Genomic DNA, 25,206 nt, shown 5'->3' on the forward strand with positions numbered 1-25,206 from the left:
ATGCTGGGAATGAGAGGCCTGAGGAGGCTGCCTCGTGTGGCAGAGGTCAGCCAAGACTGCAGATGCATTACCACAGAGCGCCTTCCTGTCTGTCTGCTCCCTCCAGGGAGCACACTGCTAATGCTGAGCAGGGCCAAGCGTGGGACTGAGGAACACCAAACACACTCCCTCTAGTTCTAAAAGACAGCAGTGATAGAACTGAAAATTAGGGATGCACAAGAAAACCCCGGCAAAGACAACTTTCTTACATGGCTTTTCTCTTAGGGGAGCAGAGGAATCAGTCGCTCCCTTCCCTCAGCACTTGGGCTTCTCTGCCCTTGTAACAGCCTGATCCTGATCCAAGGAGCAGAAGCTGGGACTTGAAAATGGATAGAGGAGAGCTGCCCTGAGTGCCAATTCTCAGTTCCCAGCCCTAGGTAGCAGTTGCTGATAGGGCAGAGGTGGCCACTGCTCTGGGAAGGGCAATCTTTGACGGTCCACAGGCACAAGCTGCGGTGGTGATCTCAAAACAATGCTCCTTTTCCCCCTTGGAGGTTGCAAGAACTGTGTCCTGAGGCTGCACAGAGATGGGCCTGGGAGCAAAGTTGCATTCCCCTTCCTTGCTCACACCGACCCCAGGCGCTGGATCCCAGGGCAAGAAGGTCTCCAGGAGGAAGGCGTGAGGTGCAGTGCTGCAGCTCTTTTCTTCTGGGGCGGCGCTCCCCCCACGTGCGCACCCAGCACAACGCCTAGCACAAGGTATCCAAAAGCATTGCATCCACCCTGGCATGCCCAGCACAATGATGGGCTCTACCCGCATGCTCCACAGTAACCCTGGCCCCACGCTCCTCCAGCTGCAGGCAGCACGAGAGTGGGGATAGCCCCAGCCAAGCAGCAGCCCCTGCTGTCCCCACGGGAGGGTGGCCGAGGGGCCAGGGTTCATGGCCAGTGGTGCGGGGCCTCTTTCCAGGCACAGGGTTGCATGTTGGCAAGGTACAGCGGCTCCTCTCCTGGCAGGCAGCGTTTGTCGCGGTGTTCTGCTCACCGTGCTGTAACATCGCTGTCATTTTCTGAGAAAACTGGACAAAGGTTTCAAAATGTCAGAGACGCACGGTTAGGATTCCTGGAGACCGGTAACAACCTCTAAAACCCTGACGTCTCCGGAATTTATTGACCCCAGAGACAACGCAACCTCTCGTTTCCGTGTCGGGCTCATCTCCTCCACCCAACCGTGTGTCGGGGCCGGGGCCGGGCCGGCAGGAGACCGTTCCGCTCCGCGCAGCTCCGCGCTCGGCTTCCAACGCCGCCTCGAATCCGCGCGTCGCTCCTCCCGGCGCCGCAGCCGTTTCTGCCGGTGCCCTCAGTGGAAAAGCCGCTCGAAACCCGAAAGCGCTCCTGAGCGGTTGCAGCACTCCTCTCCTCTCCTCTCCTCTCCGCTCCGCTCCGCTCCTCGCGCACCCGCAGCCCGCACACCTCCCGCAGAGCTCCGCCCGACGGGGCCCGGGGTCCCGCGTCCCTCCCGCAGCCCCACCCGAGCCGCGGGGCAGCCGGGCAGCGCGTCGGTCCGGGCTCCCGCTCGGCGCTGCCCCGCCCGGCAGCGCGGGTGCCCGGCCCGCGGCACGTCTGCGCGCGGTCGGGCGGCTGCGGCTCAGCCGTGCGTGCGGCGGGGCGGGGAGCGCCCGGCTCCCGCGGCCCGCCCCGGCGCGGCGGCGCGGCGCGGGGGAGGCGACGGCCGCCTCCGTGCTGCAGCGCGCGGCGCCGCTGGCGGGGGCCGGGGCCGGGCGGCAGCGCGCGGTGCGGAGGATGGGCGCAGCGAAGGGCCGGGCCGCCGGCGCCGAGCACCCCGCCCTGCCCCACCGCATCGCGCGGCGCCGCGGCTGCTCCGCCTGAGCGCGCCCGGCGCGGAGCGGCGCGGAGCCGCATGGCCCTGCCGCCCGCCGCCCCTGCGCGCCGCGCGGCCGCCGCGCCGTAGCTGCCCCCGGGGAGGCTCCGCGCCCCCCCACTCCCCCCCCCACCCCCAGCTCCGGCGTTCCGCAGCGAAGCGCGCAGAGAGAGCGCTCGGCGACGATCCACCTGGCTCGGCTCCACCGCGAGGTCGGCGGGCGCGGAGCGGAGCGGCGCGGGCTGCCCGCGGCGGGGCGATGCGAGCGGGCTCGGAGGGCTGCGCCGCTGCGTGCCCCGCGCCCGCGCCGTCCCCCCGCCTCCCGCCCGCCCGGCGCGGTGTGTGCGTGTGTGCATGTGCGCTGCCGCTGCCCGCGCCGGAGCCGGAGCCGAGCCGCCGCGCTCCATGGGGCCGTCCGTGCGGGCTGCCCTTCCCTCCCCGGCCGCCGGCAGCCGCCACCGCGGAGCCGGTCTAGGATGCGGCTGCTGAGCGATGGCACAGGGCAGAGAGGCGGCCAGCCTGCCTGCTGCGAGACTCTGAAGCCCCGCCGGAGCCCGGCCGCGGCCGCCGCTGCAGGGGAAGCGCTCCGGACGCCGTCTTTCCCCGAGAGGCACCAGGTAATCGCGGAGCTGGCGGCCGTTGCCCGGCTCCCGCCGCATTGCAGCCACCGTTACTTATTCATGGGGGAAGGGGCGCGGGAGGGCGCCAGCGGCGGGGTCCCGCCCGGCTCCGTGCGGGGCTCGCACCGCGCCGGGACGGGGTGGCCGCCGGCAGCCTGGGACTCCCCTCCCGGGAGGGCGGCGGCCGCGGGGCTGCGCGGGGCGAGGGCGGGGTGGGCGCCACGAGTCGGGCCGGGCCGGACCGGACCGGGCCGCGCTCCCATCGCTGCCCGCGGGACGGCGCCGGCGGCCGCCCGCGGCTGGGGGTGCTGCAGGGCCGCGGATGCCGCGGCAGCCGCCGCCCCCTCCGCGCCGCGGCGCGGTGCTGCCGCCGCCTGGGGAGCGCCGGCACCGCCGGGCCGGGCCGGGGGCTGCGCGGTGCCGCCCGAGCCCTCCGCTGCCGGGGTCGCGGCCGTGCCCGCAGTCCTCCCGGGCGCTCGCTCGGGGGCATGGCAAGGCTCCTCCGGCTGCGGGCGGTTCCTGAGCTCCTCCGGAGGGAAAGGTCTGGGTGTAGAGAGATGCGGCTCCCCGGCTCCCTCCTCCCGCCTGCCCTCACCGCGGGAGGCTCTCGTCAGCCGCGCCGTCCTGCTGCCCTCGCCCGGCACACGCCTCTCTCATTGCACCTCCATCCTGGGAGGCTGTCGCTTGTCCCCAGGATCCCAGGATTTGTGTTAAGTGCTGTCCCTTCCCCTCCCCTCCTTTTTGTGTGTAGTGAGCGCTCCTCGTCTGCGGGAAAGCAAATGTAGGACACAATCAACCTTTTTTTTTTTTCTGATGGAAGGTTCCCGTTAGGGGAGACAGCACGGCAGTTGTTGAGGAGCCTGCCGAAACCTTGCAGCCATGTTGATGGCAGGAACAAACAAACCTCCCGACTGCAGGGATCAGCTGCAGCTGAGGAGGGGACCGTGGCTACACGGAGGGGCAGTTCAGTGCTGCCACACCTGGGGAGCACTGGCAGAGGTGGGCGAGAAGCTGTCACAGAGCCCTTTCTGGTGTTGCTGCTTGCTGGGCGCTGGCTTGGCATCAGCATAGCATCTGCAGATCACGGCCACTGCCCTCTGTCATTTTCTTCTGTGATACAGGGCAGCAGTATTTCCTCTCCTGTGCTGTTGTCTTCTCTCTCTAGCCTGGTCTGTCATGTCTCCAGGGCAGGCAGTTTTGTCTGCACTGAGCAACTGGAACAGGAGGGTGTGTTGGCCTTAGCTGCTGGTGTGAACATCATCTGACCAACCCCCAAGCCAAGGAGGGGAAATCTGGGAGCCTCTAGTTGGGGCTGCCCCTGCATGGTCTCTGGCTGACTCCTACAGAGCTTGACAGCCCAGGATACCTATGCCTTGCTCGTCATGTTGCTGGTTACTGATCTTTCCCATCCACGTTTACATGTCCCCAGAGTAAGGTGGTGTCTGCTCATTCCTTCTGAGAATCCTTGTCTGAATGCTGCATGTCCAGCCCTTTTCAAGTGAAGGTCGACAGACAACAAAGCAGTGGGATGGATGGATCCTCCCTGGGTTGTTAGAGCCTTTTGGTGATAGCTGTGTGTCAGAGGGTTTCTACTTCCTTGGGAGGGCTGGGCTGGTTCTGGCAGCACCCATCCTAGCTGCAGCCATTGGCAGGAACACAGTGCCCAGGGCTGTTGGGGTAGTGTGTGCCTCGTGGTGTCATAGGGCCTCTGCCTGGTTCCATCAGCTTGGAGTCATCCCCTGGAGCTGTGGGCTGTGTGCGGGTCTCCCCTTGTTGTCACCCACTGCTGTGTTTTACTGCTGGACTCTGTCCTGGTGGGGTGGAGCCGCTGTGCTCCAAAACGTGGAGCAGCGATTCCTCTCTGTTGGTCTGAGAGTCAGGTTCAATTTTGCAGGAAGAAGCATACCAGAAACTGAATGCTCTTGGTGCCCAAACACCTTTCTGATCTACATTTCTAAATATAAACTGTTCTCAAGGGATTATGCATTTGTTTAAATGCATAATAAATGCATTTTAATGCATTAAGACTGTATCAAAATGCACACCCAGGCTTGCCAGCTAGGCCTCCAGTCACAAACCTTACTAAGAAGCTTCCCATGGTATATTAGCTTGCATTTCTTCTTTCAGAAAGAGCAGTTACCAGTTTTCTCATGGCAGTGCAGTCAGTGGAAATAAACCCTGGCTGTTTGAAGCATCTCGCATGAGTTTGAAGCTGAGCTGGTCTACCAGTTTTGTGGCTTACTAAAACCTACACAAGTCCAGGAATGGACTCCTCGCACTCACCAATCTTATCTTTTGTTTATGCTCAAGGAGGTGCAGCATTATTCAGATGGTTTCTTGGGTGCTGTCTTTGAATTTTTTGTACAAATGTTTTTCCTGAAGAGAAGAGACTTCTATTTGGCTGCATCATTATGAACGTTGGTAGATGCTGACCATAAGGTAACGAAAGAAGGATAAGGTGTTGTCCAACCCAAGAATGGGACTGATGAGGTATGTGGGGCAAAAGAGGCAGGAACCCAAAAAGAAATGTATCAGAACAGCACAGAAATAGGGAAACGGAGCTTCTCCAGGCCAGTCTGTGAGCTGCTCCCCATGCAGGTGCCTTAGGGTACATTATTTTCCAAAAGGTTCAGAAGATGGGATGGTGTTCCCACTGGCGTGGTCTTGGCAAGCAAAGGTGCCTGCAAGCAGTGGGGAGATGGAGCATCCGAAGGTATCTGGAGAGCTTGTCGGTCTGATGGGGCACATGGGGATATGTCAAATGCTGAAAAGCTAATGGCTTTCCATTGTTGATCAATATTTCCTATGCTTTCAGATGTGGTAACGGGTTTAGTTTATTAGAACAATCTTTGAATATTCTCTAAGCAAGCAACCCATCCAGAAAATCATGCTAATAGCTTTGTTATTAACAGGCCTGGCAGAATTTGAGCCAAGTAGAAAAGGCTTGTCTAAGTGCTATTGCAGTGTTTGGGGCCAGGCAAATTCCATGCATTAGGAAAGATTTGTACTCCTTTGACCAGACATCACCGACTGTTGTCTATTTATATGCATCTAAATATATCCTCTGCAGACTTCAGACTCTTTGATAGTAGTAAAATTACTTTTTGATATTATGCTATTAAAATGTGCTTGCTGACACTATGCTAAGAGATATGTGTGTGTGTTTAAAATAAAAATTGTTCTTAAAGTTGTTACCTGAAATGCTTTGGAAGTAAAAGCATGTTGTTGGTGCAGATGGAGAGCAAAAAGAAATATGGTTGAACCGAAGCAGTACTGGAGACATAAGGCCAAATCCAAACAACTACAGGCTTTTGTTGCTTAAAAGTGAGCCATTCTCTCCGTAAATATATATAAAATAATTGTTTACTTTGCGATGCAATGGGAAGATTTGCTTCTGATTAGCCAGATATACCTTCTGGTACTCTGAAGTTTGAGACATCATTTTGGAAACAAACTCTGGGAGAAGCCCCTTTTTGTCTGTTGCAGGTGTGCAGCAGGCCCAGGCAGCCAGCCAGTGTTCTTCGGTGGTGCTCCTACTGGGGCCACCCCTCATCCACAGCAGCGCTAATGTGGGTATCCACCTGTACTTGGCAGCAGGGGAGCTGACAGAGAGGAGCATGAGATTCTCCTGACCAGGTTAACTGACCTGTCAGCTCCTGAGGTCTGGATGAATGGGAGCTGTGCTGTATGCTGCCCCAAAGGGACGCACCAGGAAGTAATTGCAGGTAGAGGGGCAGATCTCACTGCATGCTGTGGTGCAATAGTAATTGCTGCCCAGGTAGTGTTTTGGAACTGGCAGTACAGACCCAGGGGTAAAAGATGATACCCTAGTTTCAGGCTTTCATAAATGTTCCCAGTTAACCCTGCTGCAAAAGTTGTTGCATTGGTGATTCTGTGTCGGACTGACCCTCAGACTATGATGGAATGGTAATAATAGTAATTTTCTGTGGCATCTCTTGCTTATGGTTCTTGAGGAAGCAAGAAAACCTGTAGAGGAATTGAGAGCAATTGGTATCTGTAGGATGTTGAGGTGGGCCACAGAGAAGTTAAATGTATGGTTCTCAGAAAAGGTCTCAAGTCTGGTATTTGGTCCCCTGATGCTCAGGCACAGGTACTGTGCCATCTTCAGCCCCTTGAATCATAGAATGGTATGGGTTGGAAAGGCTCTTAGTCATCATCTAGTTCTAATGCTTACATCTTTCTCTAGACCAGGTTACCCAAAGTCCCATCCAGCCTGGCCTTAAATGGCTTCAGGGATGGGGCATCCATAGCTTCTCTGGACAGCCTGTGCAGTGGCCTTACTACAATGATAGGTGGACAATCTGAGATCCAGACTATGTTAGTCAGAGGAGTCCAGTGCCCTGCCATGAACTGGGGGCATGGATTTCAGTGACAGCTGTCCTACCTGCCAAATCATCCTGTCATTTAGAAGGGTGTAAGGAGGTCTGTGACGCCTAAAGGGAGTAAGACCTAGGGGAAGGTCTGTGTCTGAGTGCACATCGATGTAGCGCCTGGTGCAGAGGAGGGTGGCAGTGCTGGCCGCAGGGCTCCATTCCCCTGTGCCTGCCTTGCTGGCTGCCTGCTGACTGTGGCTTGGGGCTGGTGCTGTTATGCTGGCCTAAGCCAGTGTAGCAGCTCTCATGTTCTTGTGGTTTAAATCACTCTACAGATAATGTTTGTCCTGAGCAGGCTGAATAATGCAAAAGGTGATTTGTCAAATGGCTAATTCAGTGGCTAATGGGAAACCTCAGTGGAGGCCTCTTTAATTGCATAGCAGGGACTGGCAAACTGAGTGCTTGTAGCTGGTTCCTGGTGCTGCAAAACCTGTGTCTCATGCCTTATTTTTGAGGTTGCTCTTCCTGCTGAGTTTCTCAACAAGAACTCTTATAAGGTCATTTCGATGAGAACACACGATTAGCTAACTTTAAAGTTGAATGCCTTTTTTTTCCCTTGAAGTTTTGTTGTTGTTGTTCAAGTTTTTCTGTCAATATCATGTTGGATTGTTGTTTTTGTTACGTTTTGTTTTGGTTTATTATAGAGACAGATAAAACTCTTTTCATTGCCAAAGCATTGTTACGTTGCCAGGTATCTGGTATTCCAGAGTTTATCTTTATAATTCCTCATTCTGCGTAGTCTTTGTGCTGTCTGAGGGACATGGAGAGGCCAGGGGTCTGAGCTGGATGGGAGAAGCCGTGGCAGAATGTGTGACAGCTCAGTACCTGCTGCAGGAAGAAGGCCTATCACCAACAGTATAGCACTAAGGAGTAGACATACAAGTACCCAACACTGTGTTAGGAAAAGTCGGATAGATAGGAAACCCAGAAAGGTGTCAGGGCTACTAGTCCAAGATTCAGACATGGGATTTCTTTAACAACACGAAAAGTAAAGCAGAGATTTTCTGCTATGCGTGGGTGAGACGTGAATTGAGTTTCTTCCAGGCTTTAGCCAGGGTTGTGAGCTTACCAACTGCGTGAAGTCTTCACCCCAGCAAGGGAAAATACGTCCAGTCGGAGCACCGCCCGTGCTGCAGGAAGCTCCCTTGTTTTCGAGTCGCCGCGGTCGGGCCGCGGAGCTCCGGTGCGGGCCGCTGTTCGTGGTGCTGAAAGGCAGCGGAGCTGCGGAGACGCGGCGGGCCGCCCTCCTCCGGGCTGCGGAGAGCGGGTGAGGGCAGTGCCCACTGAAATTCTGTTCTGGTGTTGGTGGCCAAAGCACAGCTGTGCGATGTCCCTGCAGGCTCGGGTCAGGTGGGGCTGGGGACGTTGTGCGTGTGGATCCTTTCCTCACAATGCGTCTTGGGGGCTGCAGCGTTCAGATCCAATGGGTTATGGGGAGGTTTATATGCACAACCCAGTGCTGTGCTGCAACTCCATGACTCATCATTGTGATTTGGCTCTGTGCATGCCCTGTTAGAGTGGGCCCAGAGAAAGCCACGAGGATGTTTAGAGGTCTGGAGCACCTCTTTATGAAGACAGTTGACGGAGCTGGGGGTGTTCAGCCTGGAGAAGAGAAGGCCCTGGGGAGACCTCACTGTGGCTTTCCAGTATTTAAAGGTGGCTTACAAGCAAGTTAGAGAGGGACTCTATTAGGAGCTGTAGTGATAGGACAAGAGATAGCAGTTTTAAAATGTTTAAACCGACTAGATTTGGGTTAGATATTAAGGGGACATTATTTGCTCTGTGATTCTGCTCCTCTCAACCTGAGCTATTGTGTGATTCTGTGATTCTACTTATGGGAGAAACTTTGGGAAGGGAGTAGACTCACAGTCATGGAAAGGGCTCTTTGGGCTGCTCATCATTTGGTGCCCTGGCTGTAACAGTGATGGTTTGGGCTGCTTCAAACAAATGTCACCAAGCATGTGGCAATGGTTGCACTCTGGCAACCTGTTCTGAGGGTACAGTCTCCTTTCCAGTCAATCCTTATTCTCTTGCATGGAGCCCTCACTCTGACTCCCAGTCAATATCACTGATGCCTCACTTATGCTTCCTCATCTCTGTATCACTATGGCTGCAAGCAGCAAGAAACCCTCCTGTTATGGTCTAGTGGAAGTACACATGCAGATATGGTTATTCCTCTGAAGTGTGAGTTTGATTGTCCCAAAGAGGTTTGTGTGCTATCTATAGAAGATGTTTCAGCTCATCATTCATTGAAAGTAATGTCATGCACGTATGTGGCAACAGGTAGCTACTGTGCCCCTGCTGCTGCCCTTCCTGCAGTGAGCAGCCATCAGTAGCTCATTGTACACAGCTGTTCAGTCCAGCTCCCACAACTGTTTTTCCAATTAAAAGTTTCAGAGCAATGCTTCTGTCTTAATCTGATGTCAGAATGGAGTCTTCTATTATTTTATATTATTACTTTATTGTTGTTATTTTTCAGAAATCTTTAGCATTCTAGTTTGCAATTCTCATATTCCAGCTCCAAAAAAAACAGAATACTTCCGCTGGAACTAAGTTAGATTATGCTGATGTCAGAGCTGAGCATGGTTTCTTGTTCTGTTGCACCCTTCACTGAGGTCCACTGCCTCAGCAGCATCATCCATCTTCCAGACTGCTGTTCGTGCTTAATACAATTGGGGTAGTTAGGACTGTGCACAGGGCTGGAGAAAGCAAATGCCTAGGGAGCTGTCTGGCTCTAGGCCCCACTGGCTGCTCTTGGCCTTGTTACTACAGGGACATAAGGTCATGCTTAACTGTACTGGAGGTGCAACATTCCCTGCATGACAGTGTTTTTGTGGCAAGAAGCCTGGTGCTCTGCTGGAGTGCAGTGTGGAGCTGGCATCTCTGCCCTGGGCAGCAGCACACAGAGTTTCCTGAACCTGTTCTGCATGGAGAATCTCCTAGAAACAGTAGAAGAGTTGTGCATGCTGTGAAATATTGGTATTTAAAAATAAATCACAGTGCCATGCAGTGTGGGGTGATTTACAGTAATACACATCTCTGCAGGGGATGCCACCTTAAGAGGAGTTTTCATTTCTTCAAATGGTGGTCTTATTAAATGAGTGTTGGCCATTAGCGTAGAATCTGGAGGAGCAATAACTTATTCCTGGCGCTGTGTGGGTACAGTTACAGTGAGGGATGTGTGCAAGACAAACATGTTCCACCTGCCCTGGTGGCACTGGTGTGACTGGGGCCCTTCACCATGGCTGTGCTCGCTCTGGTCTCAGGTCCCAGGACCATGAGTGCAAGGGAAGAAAGGGGCAGTACTGTCTGCTTGCTGCCAGCTTTTCTGGGGCACCAGAGACCTCTCCTGTGGATGTCAGAGGGTGGATACTGGGATCACCTGAAGAACTCATCCCTGTCCCACTGTCAATGTGGGGCTTAGAGCCCTCCTCTCATCACAGCACCACCCAGGGCACCACCATGAGTGCAGGCCTTGTGCCACAAGGCATTTGTCCTTGTGACCCCATGCAGGGGCTTTGCTTGCTCAGCCATAGGTAAACAAGCAGAGTGCACTACAGTTTGCTTTTGTGTTCCAACTGTCTGACCTACAGATACTTTGATGCAGTTGTTGAAATGGGAGGTTGATTCCCTCTGGGCTCACATTTCTGTTGTATTCATTACTGCCCATTACTGCCCTGGGTCAGACACTTTTCCTGACTTGTTTTATTTAAGAAGCAGTCTTCAAGCAAATACCTTCTGTGTGTAGAAGCAACCCCCATGTCCTTCCTTGATTATAGAAGGGAAACATGATATATACCATAGAAAAAGGCAGAGTAGTCCAAGATGTGTAGTCATAGCTGACTGCTTGATACAAATGACAGTTGTATGAATTTCTATGGGAAGTTAGGAAAAGAGTTTCTAAATGAATGTTCCTTGGGTAGCCTTGTGAAATACATAAAAATGAGTAAAAGACAAACTGCTTAGGAAAATGTTCTTTGATTACTTACATTGATGAACCATGTGATTGTCGTTAGCTCTGTTTCAGTACCACAGCTTTGCACCATTCACATCCGTCATGCTGTTGTCTTCCATGGGAGGACACAGGCAGCTGAGCTCGACATGCTTAATTTAGCCTAAGAAACATTCAAGAAGCCTGTGTACAGACGGTGCGACTGTATTTGGTGTGCACTGGAAAGTTAAAATAATGACAAGAAAGAAATGACAGTAATTAGGAGTAAAATTCTGACTGGCAGAAAGAGCGATTCTTGGAATGCAGACACCTTCACTGCTGACTGAGATTCAGGCTGCAGATGAAATCAGATACCCAGATTGTTCCCCGATGGTCAGTAATGCTTTCCTGATTTATACTGAGAACGTGGAGGGAACTGAGGAGAGTGAAGGGCACAGGCATTACAGTTACTGCATAAATCAGAAGAATCGGGCTCTGAGGGTACGCTGTGTTTCTCCTTTGCTGCTGGACACAGAATCCAACCCAAACTGTCTCTGTTGGACAGCAGTACATTCTGTGTTGGGCTGCATCCATGCAGCTCAAAGGCCTTGTCAGCCCATGGGAACACAGCCTGCTGCTGTGGACTGCTTTCTCTTCAGCTCCTGTTGTGACCATCAGTGCAGGGATTGCAAGTAGTGTTGGATATGAAGGTGTGAAAGTAGAGTTTTTGCATTGGAGAGCTGATTCTGACCTTAGAACTGTATGAGCAGGGCACCATGAAGGAGGCTGCCCAGTGTGCTTTGAGTGTAGTCTCCCCGTGACAAGACATTGCTGCCTTGCAAAGCATGCTCAGTCTCCCTGACTCATTTTGGTTTGTGTTTACACTGTTAAGTGGTAGGGGCAACAGGAGGGCATTTCACAGGTGGCACAATGGGTGGGTAGGGATGTAATGTCCACGCTGGGTGCTTCTGGGAGATTGTGTTGGGCTAATGTTGGTAGGGCTTGATGGACAGGACTGAAGCAGGGACTGGAGCACACTGAGCGTGGCTGAGTGTGCTGCTCCTCTGCCATTCCCGGGAGCAGCTCTGGGTGCCCATGGTGGAGCAGTCCTGCAACAGGGGGTTTCTCTGGGTGGAGATAGGCTCTGCCAGAGCTGGGGGCTGCCAGAGCTGGGTGCTGTGGTGCAGGTGTGGGCTTGCTCATGTGCAGACTTAGCCCAGGCTGGGAGATGCTGTGACACTTCTTATCTCTGTAGCTCAGAAACGAAGTGCTCAGGGCATCCTGATGGATTTGTGACACTCCCTGTGGGACTTGGTGCTCATAAACCAATTAAAGGATTACATTGTTATAATGTGGAGAGTACTCTTTGTTTATTAAGTAATGGAGGTATAATTCAATTAGTGAAAGGCTGACCTGCTGATGTCAAGATGTGGATGCCAGCCAGGTCAGAGCCTTGAGCTCTGCTTTCCAGCTCAGCGACAGTCTGCCTTCCGGCTTCTGGACCAAAATGACAAAAGCTGAGGGGAATAACTGTGCCTTGCGAAAGCCTGTTGGGGGAGAGCTGGGGCAGGTGCCGCTGCAGGATGCTGCTGTGCCCTCACCATTGGGTGAGCACAGAAGGAGCTCCAGCCTGGCCCCAAGCATTTTTATCCCCTTTGCCTGCAGCTGCTCGCTCAGTGCCCTCACAGGTCAGCGCAGAGTCAGTGGGGTACATCTGACAGCACAGGAGAATCATCTTTGAGGACTGAGGAATGGCATGTAAGCCATCCCTATGTTCTGTGGCACTTACTTTCTCAGCTGCACTTTTCATGGGGTTTGCAGGGCTGCCGGTTACTCTCCACCAGAAGGAAGACTGCAGCCTGCTGGGTGTCAGAGCAGATGGCCTTGTAGCACAGGAGGCACACAGGGTGAAATAAATGGGACCCTGGCAGTGAGCCATTCCCCCGCCAGGCTAAGAACTGCAAAAGGTGCTCACTGCTAAGCCAGGATCTGCACTGCTGCCAGGACACCAAAGTCCAGCACAGGGATTTCTGCAGCTGGGAACAGTGTGTGCCTCTGTCCAGGTGCTTTGTGATGTACTATACCATAAAATCCTGCAGGAAAAAGAAAAAAGAAAAAAAAAAAAAAAAACGGCACAGGGAAAAAGCATGCACTTTTTTGGGTGAAAGGAGAGATGAATGCTGATTTTCCAGCTGCTGCAAGGCCTTTATGTGGTAACCATAGCAACCAGGCTTCAAAGACAAAGGGTTAGGGTACAGGTTTCCCAACTTTTTCATCAGCAGAGACAGAGTCCTTCCAATGTTGTCATTTCAACACCATCCTTCCAACACTGTCTTTTCCAACCTGAGCAATTCTATGATTCTGTGACTCCATTCTATGATCCTTCCAATGCCATCATTCCAATGCTGTCCTTCCAATGCCGTCCTCACTATGCCATCCTTCCAGCGCCGTTCTTCCAATGCTGTTCCCATGCGATGAGGCTGCAGGAGCTGTGAGGGCCTATGCAGCCTCAAACCACTGGGGGCTTCCTGTTCAGCCCCTACTCAGCAGCCTGGTGTTCCTGCTGTATCCACATGCTCTTGCAGTGGTTGAAATGCTGCACACCTTCCTCGGCACCACTGTTCTTACAGAAGCTCCAGCAGCTTCTACAATCCTTTCCAAAACTGTAAGATTGAGCCTGTTTGCTTGGAAGGCAGAAGTGGAAGCTTGGGCTCTGTGGTCAGTCACAGCTTAGCAGCTCTTCCCTGATGCTTAGTGTGAGTTGTCACAGGCTGGCAGTGCTCAGCTCTCTGGACACTTTTTATTTCATTGTCATGCTGCAATGTCTTATTTTCTACTTACCTGTGCCCTGTTGCTTCCCTTTAAAACTTGCAGTTAGTTAAGGCTGTAACTTGGGCATGACATTCATTCCCATAAAGTACTTTGTACGCTAATATGGTACAATCACGTTGCAGTGAGATGATATCTAAATACTTCTAAATGTCACTCGGTGTTGATGCATGGATGCTGTTTCATCAGGAAATTAATTTCAAATAGAACACCTCTGGGCATCCTGGAATAATGGTCTCTGCAGTGCTCCCTATTACCAGCCGGCACTTGCATGGGAAAGATAATGACATATGAATGAGTTAATGGCAGTTGGAGGGGCTGAGGAGAAGGAGGATACCTTTTACACATTAATGAAGGGGAAGAAAACAATGGAAGGAAAATCAGTTCCTCCGCAAATGAGGACAGGAATGGAAACTGCAACCTTCCTACAGAACAACATGATTTGAAGTCGCCTTTATCATCTTCGTAGTGTTGGCTTCGTCTGCAGAGTCAGAGCAGAAGCTCCCACCAGACCCAGCTGTGGAGCTGCATGTGCCTGGTGTCCCTGGGCACTCTGTGCCTCGTCCTGCTCTGTGCAGTTTTTCACCATGTCCTGTGGGCTGGGGCTGTCTGCATGGGTACATTCTGCCGTGGAACAACAGAGGCTTGGACAACTGTCTGTGACCCTGTGGTATGATCTGTCTGCAGGCTGATAGCAGGGAGGAGCAGCGCTGGTGCTGCTGGCCTATAACAGGCAGGGTGGAGGAGCATGCAGGCAGAGCAGTGCTGTCCGCAGGCAGTGAGCACATCTTGTGGGTGCTCAGTGTGCAGCCCAGCATGTGCGCAGTGCTGCCATTCTCAACTGAAGCTGTGGTCAGGTCATGTCTGCTGGTAGGTTCTGCTCAAGTGTTGATGCTCATTTTCCATGCAGTGTCAATTTTTCAGATTATATCAGTGGATTCTGCCTGTTATCACCGAGGAGGGAGCTGATGGCTGAGCCCTTCTGCCTCCGCTATTTCATTAGATTCGGCTGCAGAGGGACACCAGGCTTCCAAATGGAATTGCTTTGCTTTGCAAAAGGTCTTTTCCAATATATTTCCAGCTGTGCCATGGTGGGTGCATGTGCTGAGAGTGTCAGATGTCGGAAGGAAATTGCACATAAAGACAGCTCTTTACACTGAAAAGATGCAATAAGGATGGTCAGATCTCATTCAGAGATTGAGTAGAAGGCTGACGTGGTATCATGAGGAGATATTGCTCAGTGCTTTTGGGATTTGTTTGTTTGTTTGTTGTGCATATGTAAATGAGAGTTAAACTGATTGCAAATAGCAAAGCAGCTCATTTCCTAAATTTAAATGGGTAGAATAGAGTGAAGCATTGCTCTGTTCCTTCCTGGTGCTGTTGGCTGTCTCATGCTGTGGCTCCACTGCCCATCTCTATGTGAAATGCATTTCCCATACATTGTCATCTTCAGCTGATATCTGTCAGATAGGGCTGTGTGCTGCCGTGTACTGATCCCCATATCTTTAGCACATCACTGAGCTCCCCTGGCCACTGCTGTGCCATGGAGAGGGTGCATTCAGTCATGCCGTCCTGGTGTGGCTGCTTCTCACAAGCACTGCCATCAGCGCTCAGCTGAGGCCTGGATCCCAGAGAAGGCTACAGTGAGGATAGAGTCTGCAGAGGGGATCACAGTGGGGGCAGTGGTTGCACCACAGGATCCCAGGGATTTGCTGCCTTTGGATTAAAAAGAGTAATTTCTTGCCGTAAGGGCATCTTCTCCTGAGAACAGCAGGTTCCATTCCTTTACCTGGGTGATGTCCTTCCAGGTGCTGTCTCTGCTGTTTCTGACCATATTGTTTGTGGTTGCTACTTTCCCAGAAGCTTCCCCATGGTACTAGCTTGGCTGGGCAGTGCTGCTCCCCCGCCAGAACTGTCATTGCTGAGCAGGTCCTAGTGCTAAGGTATGTGGCATTGTTGGGAGGTGCTGGGTCCTGGTGGCTGCTTGTGGTGGCACCTGAGAGAGCCTGTTGTGCTGCAGCTGGTAGTTACATATCCCCATGAAGTCCCCACATCTCCAGTTGCTGTGGCCTCACAACCCTTGCAGTGCTGCTCTGGCATTGACACAGAGTGCGTGGAGTTGCCACAGTGCAGAGGAGCTGTGGTTTACAGCAGCTGTGGTGCATCAGATCCGTGTGCAGCTACAGTGCAGCAGAGCTGTGCTGCAGGAGAGCTGTGGTGCAGCAGAGCCATGGTGCAGAGCAGCCATGATGCAGTGGAACTGTGGTGCAGAGCAGGCATGGTGCAGCAGGGCTGTGATGCAGAACAGGCATGGTGCAGCGGAGCTGTGGTGTGGAGCAGACGGTGCAGCAGAGTCATGGTACAGAGCAGTTATGCCTGGCTGCTAGATGTGGGAGTGAGAGAGACCGGGGGTGGCTTCCCCTGCTGCTGCACACCAGTGCCGGTCAGCTCCCTGGGAGGTGGCATTTAAAAGCAGCACCCACATTCTGTCTGACGAGAAGAAAATCCAGGAAGTTTCTGTGCACAGAGACTCAATCACTCACAGTACAGTGGAGTGGCAGAGTCAGAGGGATGGAACCCTCTAACAGATGTGCAGTGCTGAGCTGTGGCTGGGCTGTGTCCATAGTTTGGAGACTTGAAGTCTCAAACTACTATGCTGATATAGAGCAGCAGAGGAGCACTCACACACTGGAGTCCCACCATAGCAAGTGTTGCACACAGAAGTGCTGCTCCGCAGAGCTTGCAGTCAGACACATGCAGTTGGCACATAATTAATGTCCAGATGGGAGCAGCCCTGAAGCAGCACCCAGACCTGCAGAGTACTTTGGAGTCTGTGGCAGATATAGACAACAGATATAGGTTGGTCCAGCCAGGAAAGAGCTCATCTTCCTCCCACGCTGCAGCACCCAGCCAGTAGCTGGGCAGCAGTGCAGCTGCATTGCTTACCATTAAAAGTGTCTGGTGTGCAAAATGTGCAATCCTGGCTGGACAGCCTAACTGCAATACATAGAAGGCATATATCTTTCCAAAGACATAAAAGCCCTGTTTCTGGGAGAACTGTAGCAACATACTCACAGAATCAGTACTTCTGAGTGGCAAAATAAGTTGGAAATGATTTCCAGCCATGGGAGCACTGAAGTGCAGCCATGGCCTAATGTGCCCCAGTACTGGAACTCTAAAATACTCCATTTTTCTCCATCTTTCTCCCTCTTATTTTGTAATTATAAAATGAAACAAGAAGACTAGAAAGAAGAACAAAAAGAAATGGAAAAGTGAGAACTTTGATAGCAAGACTGGAAATTAAAACAAGAAAGTTTTGGATTCTTTAAAATAAGACTTTTTATTACAAGAAAGTCAATTAGCTTCAGTTCTTTGCAGGAAAAAATTCAGTGTATGAGAAAATATTTGCATATCTTGGATCCTTCAGTGCAGTGAAGTGATAAGAACAGACCAGCAGTGTTGCTTCTGTATTTCTGTTGCTTTCTTTAGAACAGTAAAAGGAGAAAACAGCAATCAACAGTAGCAGTTGTGACACTGGCAAATGATTGCAGTACATTCATGGTAGCTATGGGGAACGATGCATTCGCACTGTTCCACAATGCAGCTTTGTGTCTGTGCCACTGCACGTGCTATGTCAGAGATGGTCACCATTGCCATGTTACATGAGGGTGGAAGCTTTCCTCTCCTGAGCATTTCTTCACATTGGTTCGGGGTCCTTACCTTTCCAAGGGCTCTTCTGTGACTGATGCTCACAGTGGCTCTCTGGCCCCCAGTGTGGGGACCTGCACACTGCCCTGTTTTGGGGACACAGCGGCACCCACATGCACCTGTCAGCTCCAAACTGAGACTTCTGCAGTGCCTCCACAGCACCCTGTGGTTGTGTGCACTGAAACCTTGCAGTGTGAGGCTGGAATGAGCAGTGCCCTCTGCTCTGGGCTCCTGCATGGGGCATGGCTGGGCTCTGCAGACAGAGCAGCCTTCAGGTCCTTGGATGAGCACAGGCACAAGCTGGGGCCGCGCTGTTTGCGAGTCTGGGTCTTACTACTGCCTTTGTGGGTAGGGCTGGCTGGAGGTGCCTTCAGGACAGGCTGGAAGAGCCAAGGACCTGCTGGAAAGGAGCTCTGTGGAGAAGAACCGTGATTTCCTAGTTGTAAGCAGGGTGACCACGAGCCAGCACTCTGTCCCGGTGGCCAAGAAGGTCATTGGTACCCTGGGGTGCATTTCACAGAGTGGCCAGCAGAGCAGGAGAGTATCTCCCATTCTCCACTCTGCTCTGCACTGAGAAAGCCACAGCTGGAGCACTGCAACCAGTTCTGGGATCCCCAGCACCAGGCAGACAGGAACTGATGGGTGAGCCCAGAGCGGGGAGCGGAGATGGTGGGAGCACCTGGAGCACCTCCCTATGAGACAGGATGAGAGCCCTGGGTCTGTGCATGTGGAGGAGAGAAGGCTGAGGGGGTCTGAGCTGCGCTGGTAGTATCTGTAGGGCAGGGTTGGGGAATGGGGTCAGGCTCTGTTCTGTGGTGCCCAGCGCCAGGACAAGGGGCACTGGGGCTGCGGAGATCCGTATGGCTTTGAAGAACTCTGTGCTGTGAGGGTGGCAGAGCCCTGGCACTGAGGTGGTGGTGTCCCCCGTGGAGAGATCCAAGCCCCACTGGACACCTTCCTGTGTCCTGCCCTGGGGAACAGCTTTAATGAGGTGCTGAACTGAGGAATCCTAAGAATTCCCTTCCAGGTTGTGGGACTCTGTGATTCTGTGATGAGGTTCAACCAGGTGAGCTCTGCAGCCTGTGTACGAGGAAATAACTTGGAAATCTTCTGATTATATTTTTTTTCTGCTGAGAAATGCCTTTTTTAAAATATATATATATATAATAATTATTATTTTTTAACACAAAGTGCCATGCTCGGTGCCTTTTCTTTAGTTTAGGCTAAATTTCTGAGTATCCCTACCCTAGGATGGTTGGTAAGTGGTGCTGTGTCACACACCTGAGCACTTCACATGAAGTGGCCAAGGAGCACTGCTGCATTTCTGCATGGCTGCATTTCTGCATGGCTGCATTTCTGCGTGGCTGCATGGCTGCATTTCTGCGTGGCTGCATGGCTGCCTTCAGTGCTGCTGGAGCTGTCAGCGCTGGTTGTCTCCTGTTGGAGACATTTGGGTTCCCCAGTAGTAATTTTGCAGAAAGCCTAAGAGAAAAAGCAGTGCATTTTTACAGACAGCCTTCTAGGGAGAACAAAGCGCTTCCCTTGATTTCTGCACATAATTTAGGGATAACTCAATTAGCTTCACTGAAGTCATGCTAATTTACCTTAGGTAAAAGTTTGAGGTTTCCTGTTTCTTCAGGTCTTTTCCTGCATAATGCTTCTCTTTCTCCTTTTGTGAAAAGGGAACGGTGTAAATTTCCTGATGTTAATTAAGACAGAAGCAGACTATACCTTCATGTATTCGGTGCAAAATAAGCAAGATTAGAACATGGCCCAAACTCCAGATTACAATCACTGGCATGGTCACCGGTTGGCACAGGCATCCGCAGCAGCTGGGATTTCTGCAGCTGGCTGATAGAACAGCATGAGGAGGAACGTGTTACGGAGGTGCTTGAGAACTGCGTGGGTTTCTTTCCATGAAAATATCAGAGATTTGGGAAAGCTTTTTTGAGGGACAGGTGCTACAGAGAGACACTGTGCCAGGACCGCGGGGAGCTGTGTGGTGGGATCACCATAGGACCATCGAAGGTTCCAAGTTGGAAGGGACCCACAGGGATCACTCAGCAACACCCAAACCTGGTGTCAGAGTGGTGTCCCAACACTCCCTGAGCTCCGGCAGCTCGGGTCTGTGCCTGCTGCCCTGGAAGCTGTGCCATGCCCACCGCCCTCTGGGGCACAGCCTTTCCTTCACCCACACCTGCCCTCCCCTGACACAGCTCCATGTGTTCCCTCAGGCCCTGTGGCTGTCACAGAGAGCAGAGCTCAGCGCTACTCCTCCACTCCCTGTGGGGAGCTGTAGGGTGCCACGTGGAGCTGTAGGGATGCCATGAGGAGCTTCAGGCTGCCATGAGGAGCTTCAGGCTGCCATGAGGACCTGCAGGTTGCCTTGAGGAGCTGTAGGCTTGCATTTTTCCAAGCTGGCAAACTGCAAGTTGCATTGCTATTCCAGCTAGTTTTGTTCACACCTGGTACAGCAAGAGAGTTTGCCTTTTACCTTCAGCCTAGAGCCCACTGTGCTGTTTCTGGAAGCAGTGAAGACACAGTTGGAGGGCCACGGGGGCAGGCAGGTAGCTGTGAGAAAAGGTTTCCTAATCCCTATGCTGGATGCTTCTGGTGGCTGTGAGCAGATGAGCCTCGCCTTGATAGGCTGATGGATTTGAGTCTGGGGGGTTGTAGGTGGCTGTCTATTAAGTGGTCGTTTTGTAGAGTCCTACAGAAATCTTGCAGCAGAAGCATGGCTGATCAATTTTTGAAACAGCAATTAAAATCTGAATTTCTTGCCAAAGCTTTGTCTGTTATCTAAAATGCTCAGACACATTGCTGAGTTAAGAACATTAAGACCAAGAGACCCATTAAATTATCTGGCGCAGAAGAGATAGCTTGAAACCTGCGAATTTACTTGATCTCATGCTGCAGATTTGATGGTATCTTCTTTATGCACTAAGATGCAGAAAAGAAGGGAAAAGACTTTTTAGAACAATTCCTCTGGGCTAGAAGCCCTGAAAGCAAGCTAAGAATTTTTTCCCCTTTTTTCAATAATCTTTGTAAAATATTTTTGAATTTGTCCAACTGAAAGGAAATCTGCTTTGTTTTCTTTTTTGTTATTATTATTCTTTTCCATCCTACAATATGTTGTATCTGTCTTCTGGGAAAAGACAAAAGGATTCAGCACTGTTCTGTAAGCCATTCCCAGATTAATTAAAATGATCTGTGATAATTAGATTCAGAAACTGTTCAAAACCGAAACTCAGAGATGAAGGTCACAAAAATAATCGCTGTACAGCTTCTCTGTGTTTCAGTGATGCTATTAATCCCTAATCTTGTTTCTCTTTAAGTTCTAAGTTGGGGGTTATTAGAAGAAGCAGCCTTGATTTAAGTTGTAGGCTTTATTTGTTAACTAATATTCAGGAAGCATTTGTGCGCGTACAATCCTGACTAGCCTGAACAGTGGGCCTTATTAATGTGAAGCTATATGGGATGCTGCGATAGAAAACAATCATAGAGTCACTGTAGGAATGGACACTTAAAGGCCATCTGGTCCAACTCCCCTGCAATGAACAGGGACACCCACAGCTCCATCAGATGCTCAACCTGACCTTGAGGGGCATCCACCATCTCCATGGACAAGACAGCCAATTAACTTGTGAAATAACGAGGCGATCCCGTCGGCACCTGCCTGCGAGTGGCTGTGTTGGGAGTAGTGGAGCTCCCCTACCCCAAGCAGCCCTGGGGCACAGCCCAGTCCTTGCTTCAGGCTCTGCTCCAGGCTCTGCCCTTTCCACTGCTGTTCTGGGAGCTGCATTTCTGTGAGATCACATTTCCATGGCTTGGTCCTATCCCAGAAAACTTTCTGCTAACTGAGGGTTTGGGTTTTTTTTGTTGGTTTTTTTTGGTGCATGAGTATAGATGTGCTTTCTGAGGTCAGAGGAAGTGCTTTAATTAAAATATTAAATCTCCCTGGGTCGGGTACCAGGTGCAGAAAGAGATTTACATTTAGAAGCCAATAAAAGCCTGTCATAGGACTGGGCCCGACTCTTGGCAAAGGCAGAAATTGACAGAAGAGACAAAGATTCTCAATGGCGATGCAGAAAAGAAAGGACTTTTCAGTAATTACTTCTGTTTGCCATTTGCCAAGAAGCAAAAAAAATGCAAACTCACAGTGACAATGAGATATTTTCTGCTTCTGTGGGAACTAAGAAAAAGGTTAAAAAGTGACAGTTTAAGGAAGGCATTTAAAAGTGGCAGAGCTGGATAACTGGTACCCAAGAGTATTAAAATAATTGGCCAAGTAGCTCCCCGAGACAGCAAAGGTTTATTTTTAACAGATCCTGGAACACTGTTGACAATCCAGTGGAATGGGAAAGGGCTAATGAAAACTGATACAAAATGACACTTGATTGGGTCTGGGTCTGCAGGTTTGTCTGGTGAGCAGCTCTTGCTGTTTCTTTCTCCTTCTCCTCCCCTCCTCTTCCTCTCCCCTTCTCTTTCCCTTTCCCATCCCCTTCCCCTGCCCCCTTTCCCTTTCCTTTTTTTTCTGAATACAGTTAGATTTTACTGTATTTTTACAGACTTAGGAAGGAGATTTGCAGCTGCCAGCAGAAAATCCCATTGGATAGAAGGACACCCAGCCTGAGCTCTGGGCCAGCAGTGGGAAGTGGAGCATCTCCAAACCTCCTGGCCTTTTACAGCAGGCCCTTCCTTAGCTGCCACAGTTCTGTTCTAAACAGTTTCACATCTGATTGACTGACAGTTGCTTAATGATGACATCTGGGTCCCTGTGATGGATGTTGGAGCCCATGATCCCTGCAGAGACTGCAACCTGTTGGAGGCCTGAGCTGCTGCACGCACTGTTTTGTAAGGCCATGCAGTGCTGCAAGCGCAGAGCGTTGATCAAGGCTTTTCCATGTCCCAGAGTGTTGAGGGCCTTTTGGGCAGTTCTCAGCTGCCCTGGTCTCTGTTCACAGGCCCTTTCTAAAGGGGAAATTTTCTGTTTCAGAACTTCAGTATTTTTTCTATCTGCATCCTGTCTGACACAGCTGTCCCTATACGTTTTCCTGTACCCTGTGACCTCATATGTTGTCTGAGGTATGCCAGGTTTTTAAGCCCTTCGGCATCATTATTCCAGTGGCTCTAAAAAGCGTGCCAGCAATTTCAGGAAGAACTGATAGGGTGAGCTTCCACTGTAGTCTCCTGATTTTACTACCGAGATAGGCGTAATGACTTGAAGGAGGGTGCCGTGTCCTCTGCAGATTTGTTCCTCACTGTTTCTGAGGGTGTCAGTTCCTTCCGTTGTGAACCCAGTGGCCACGTGCTGTTCTTTACTGAGTTGCCTACTTGCTCTACCTGAGCAGTCCCTCTATTTCTGCCTTTCCCCTAAGTCTGTCAGTGATCCTAATTTTGCTAATATCCCCTGCTGCTCATCTTTGCTTTCTTCTGTTGCTTTTCCCTATATCGAGAAACCAGAAGTCTGTATTTCAGAGCCATCAGTTTTGTCAAACACGCGGAGTACCGCCTCCCAAAAAAATCCCAGCAGCAGGTTTGGAGCCAGAGGGAAGTCTGCAAAAATAGTTTCTCCCTTATGGCACATTGAAAGTTTCTCTTTTGGGCAAAATTTCCCCAACCTGGCAGATGTATCTGAAGTTTTAAAAAATATTGGTCCCAGTATTTCACAGAAACTGTCATCCTTGGTAGATAAAGGAAAATGCTCTTTTTAGTGTGCCCATTGATTTCCATTGGATTTAGGTACAAAGGCCCACCCATTCTGTGCTTGCTGTCATGGTTGATTTGTGCTGTGCTCCACAGCCGGGCAGTGCCTTGCTCCATGGTCGGGCTCACTCCTTTGCCCTGCTCCTGGGGCTGTGTCCTCTTTCAATGCTCCCATGAGCTGCTGGGAGATTTGGGCACCAGCGTTTTGTGGTTGCATTAGTCTAAGCATATAGTATGCATGTGCCTTGTATCAGAACTGGGAAAGGCTTGATTGAAGCCAAGCATCAGCTCTTTGGAACCAAATTCCCTCAGTTTCTCTCCTGCTCTCCATTGCCTCCAGTGGAGGCAGACACCACTGCTCGCCTCACCCCATCTCTCAGGGTACCCTCTGGAGCACTGCAGTGAAGCACCCAGCTGCATGGAGAGGTTGAGTTGGGGTGCAGGCTGTGTCCTGTGTCCCACACTGCTGTGCAGAGCTGTTGCGCAGTGGGTGCCTGGGGGCCGCTGGCTGACTTTGCTCAATTCTGGCCCAGTTTGTAGTTGTGAACAGTGGTTTGAGGCAAGTGGGGGACAATTGTTTTGGTTGCCTTGAAGATCAGGGCATGCATCACGGGCTGATTCAGATGGGGTTTGGCTCTCATTGCTAGATCCCAGCAGCCAGGGAGTCACATGGAGCTCTCAACACTTGCTCTTTGAATTGATCTAAGCCCTACGGCCATCTCAGCTTTGAACTACATTTGGATTGATTTTACCTCCAGGACGTGGAGCTATTTCGGAACCAGAGAGAGGTGCCTGCAGCATGTCCCATTGTTCATGAGCAGAGCCCGACTCTGCTCCCACAGCTGCTCTGCATGGGGAAGGCTCTGCTGGGGCTGCTGCTGTGATTTCGTGATTCCTGGGAAGGGGAATTGCTTGGACTTCCAGGCAAGATAACGCAGTGGATTAATTAGATAGTTAAGTGCTAATAGCACTTGAGAAGAGATACACTCGCTGTATGCCCCTAAGTTTGAATTTATTAAAACTCCTTTCTGTATGGCCTATTAATTTTTGATGACTTTAGATAAATTGTGCACAGCCTGAAAATAAATTAAAATAAGTGCATATAAATCATTTACTATTCTTGGCTTCTGGAAAACAAATTTCCATTTCAGCTCTTGTTGTCCTTTTTTATTACATGTAGTCTGCCTGAGCACATCATTCTTTATGGTGATAAAAATGTTTTATCTCCACGAGATTCCCTGGTTTTGTCTTTGAAGTTTCAGGACTGCTGTAGACATGGCACATCCTGTATCATGTCAGCAGCTAATTTGACCATATCCGTTTTGGTATACTAGCTAACACAGACCTAAATCCTGAATAGACATTCTTTCAGAGATCTGCAGTTTGCAACTGGTATCAGTTAATGTTAAGTTAAACTTTGGTACTTAAATTCCAGCTTATGTGTTATGGCTTGCATCCTTAAGTGACATAGAGGCATGTGTAGAGTCAGCCCTAATAAATGCTCATCTGTTTGAGGCTCATTTAACTTATTCTATATTCATCTAAGAGTACAGTGACTAAGAAAAGAGTTGGCCTGAGTTAATCCTGAAACGATTGAGAGATATTATTACTGAGATAATAAGCATCCATCTGGAGTAAATCATTGTTAGTTTATTTTTCATTTAGTTTGGTAGTTTACACGTAAGTGAGGTGGTGGAAGAACTGAGTTATTTTTACAGCACTTAATATAACCCACAGGCTGCTTAGGCTTGGAAATCCAATTATGATTAACCCACCCCCCCAGTTTTGCTTTGCTGCACCACACTAATGACCTCCTTCTTTGGCAGTGCTGCTTTGTCTGCCCTGGGTCATGTATTGTCCTGGTGAACTCTGCTCCTACTCCATCCTACCCAGCATGAGTGGCAGCCAGCATTGGGGTGGCCTGATGGCAGCCCTTGTGTTTGTAGGTGCCCTGACCTGGGGACGGGTGTGCTGCAGTGCTTGCACCCTCCTTGGCTAGAGCATGGGGGATAGGTCACTTCTGGCTCTTCTGTGTCTATGGTGCCACACTCCTGTGAGGCACAGCCGGTGTAGGTGAGTGATCAGACTGAGGTGTGCAGTGGAGCTGAGCTGTGAGTTGGAGCAGGGGCGTGAACTGGGACGTGGTTACATGGTGGG

General features: G+C 51.1%; 1 protein-coding gene across 4 annotated transcripts in view; it reads left to right on the top strand.

Moving 5' to 3' along the window:
* The first annotated feature begins 2,151 nt into the window (after window positions 1-2,151).
* LRFN5 (leucine rich repeat and fibronectin type III domain containing 5) overlaps window positions 2,152-25,206 on the top strand; it is a 45,069-nt gene continuing 22,014 nt past the window's right edge. For 2 of the 4 annotated variants that reach the window (XM_072338494.1, XM_072338492.1), the window contains exon 1: window positions 2,152-2,478. The gene's annotated coding sequence lies outside the window, so the exon portion shown is untranslated. The remainder of the gene's footprint in view (window positions 2,479-25,206) is intronic. The other 2 variants (XR_011903769.1, XR_011903770.1) reach the window with 1 other exon arrangement.

The sequence above is a fragment of the Excalfactoria chinensis genome, chromosome 5 (genome assembly GCF_039878825.1).
Source record: "Excalfactoria chinensis isolate bCotChi1 chromosome 5, bCotChi1.hap2, whole genome shotgun sequence".
NCBI lineage: Eukaryota > Metazoa > Chordata > Aves > Galliformes > Phasianidae > Excalfactoria > Excalfactoria chinensis.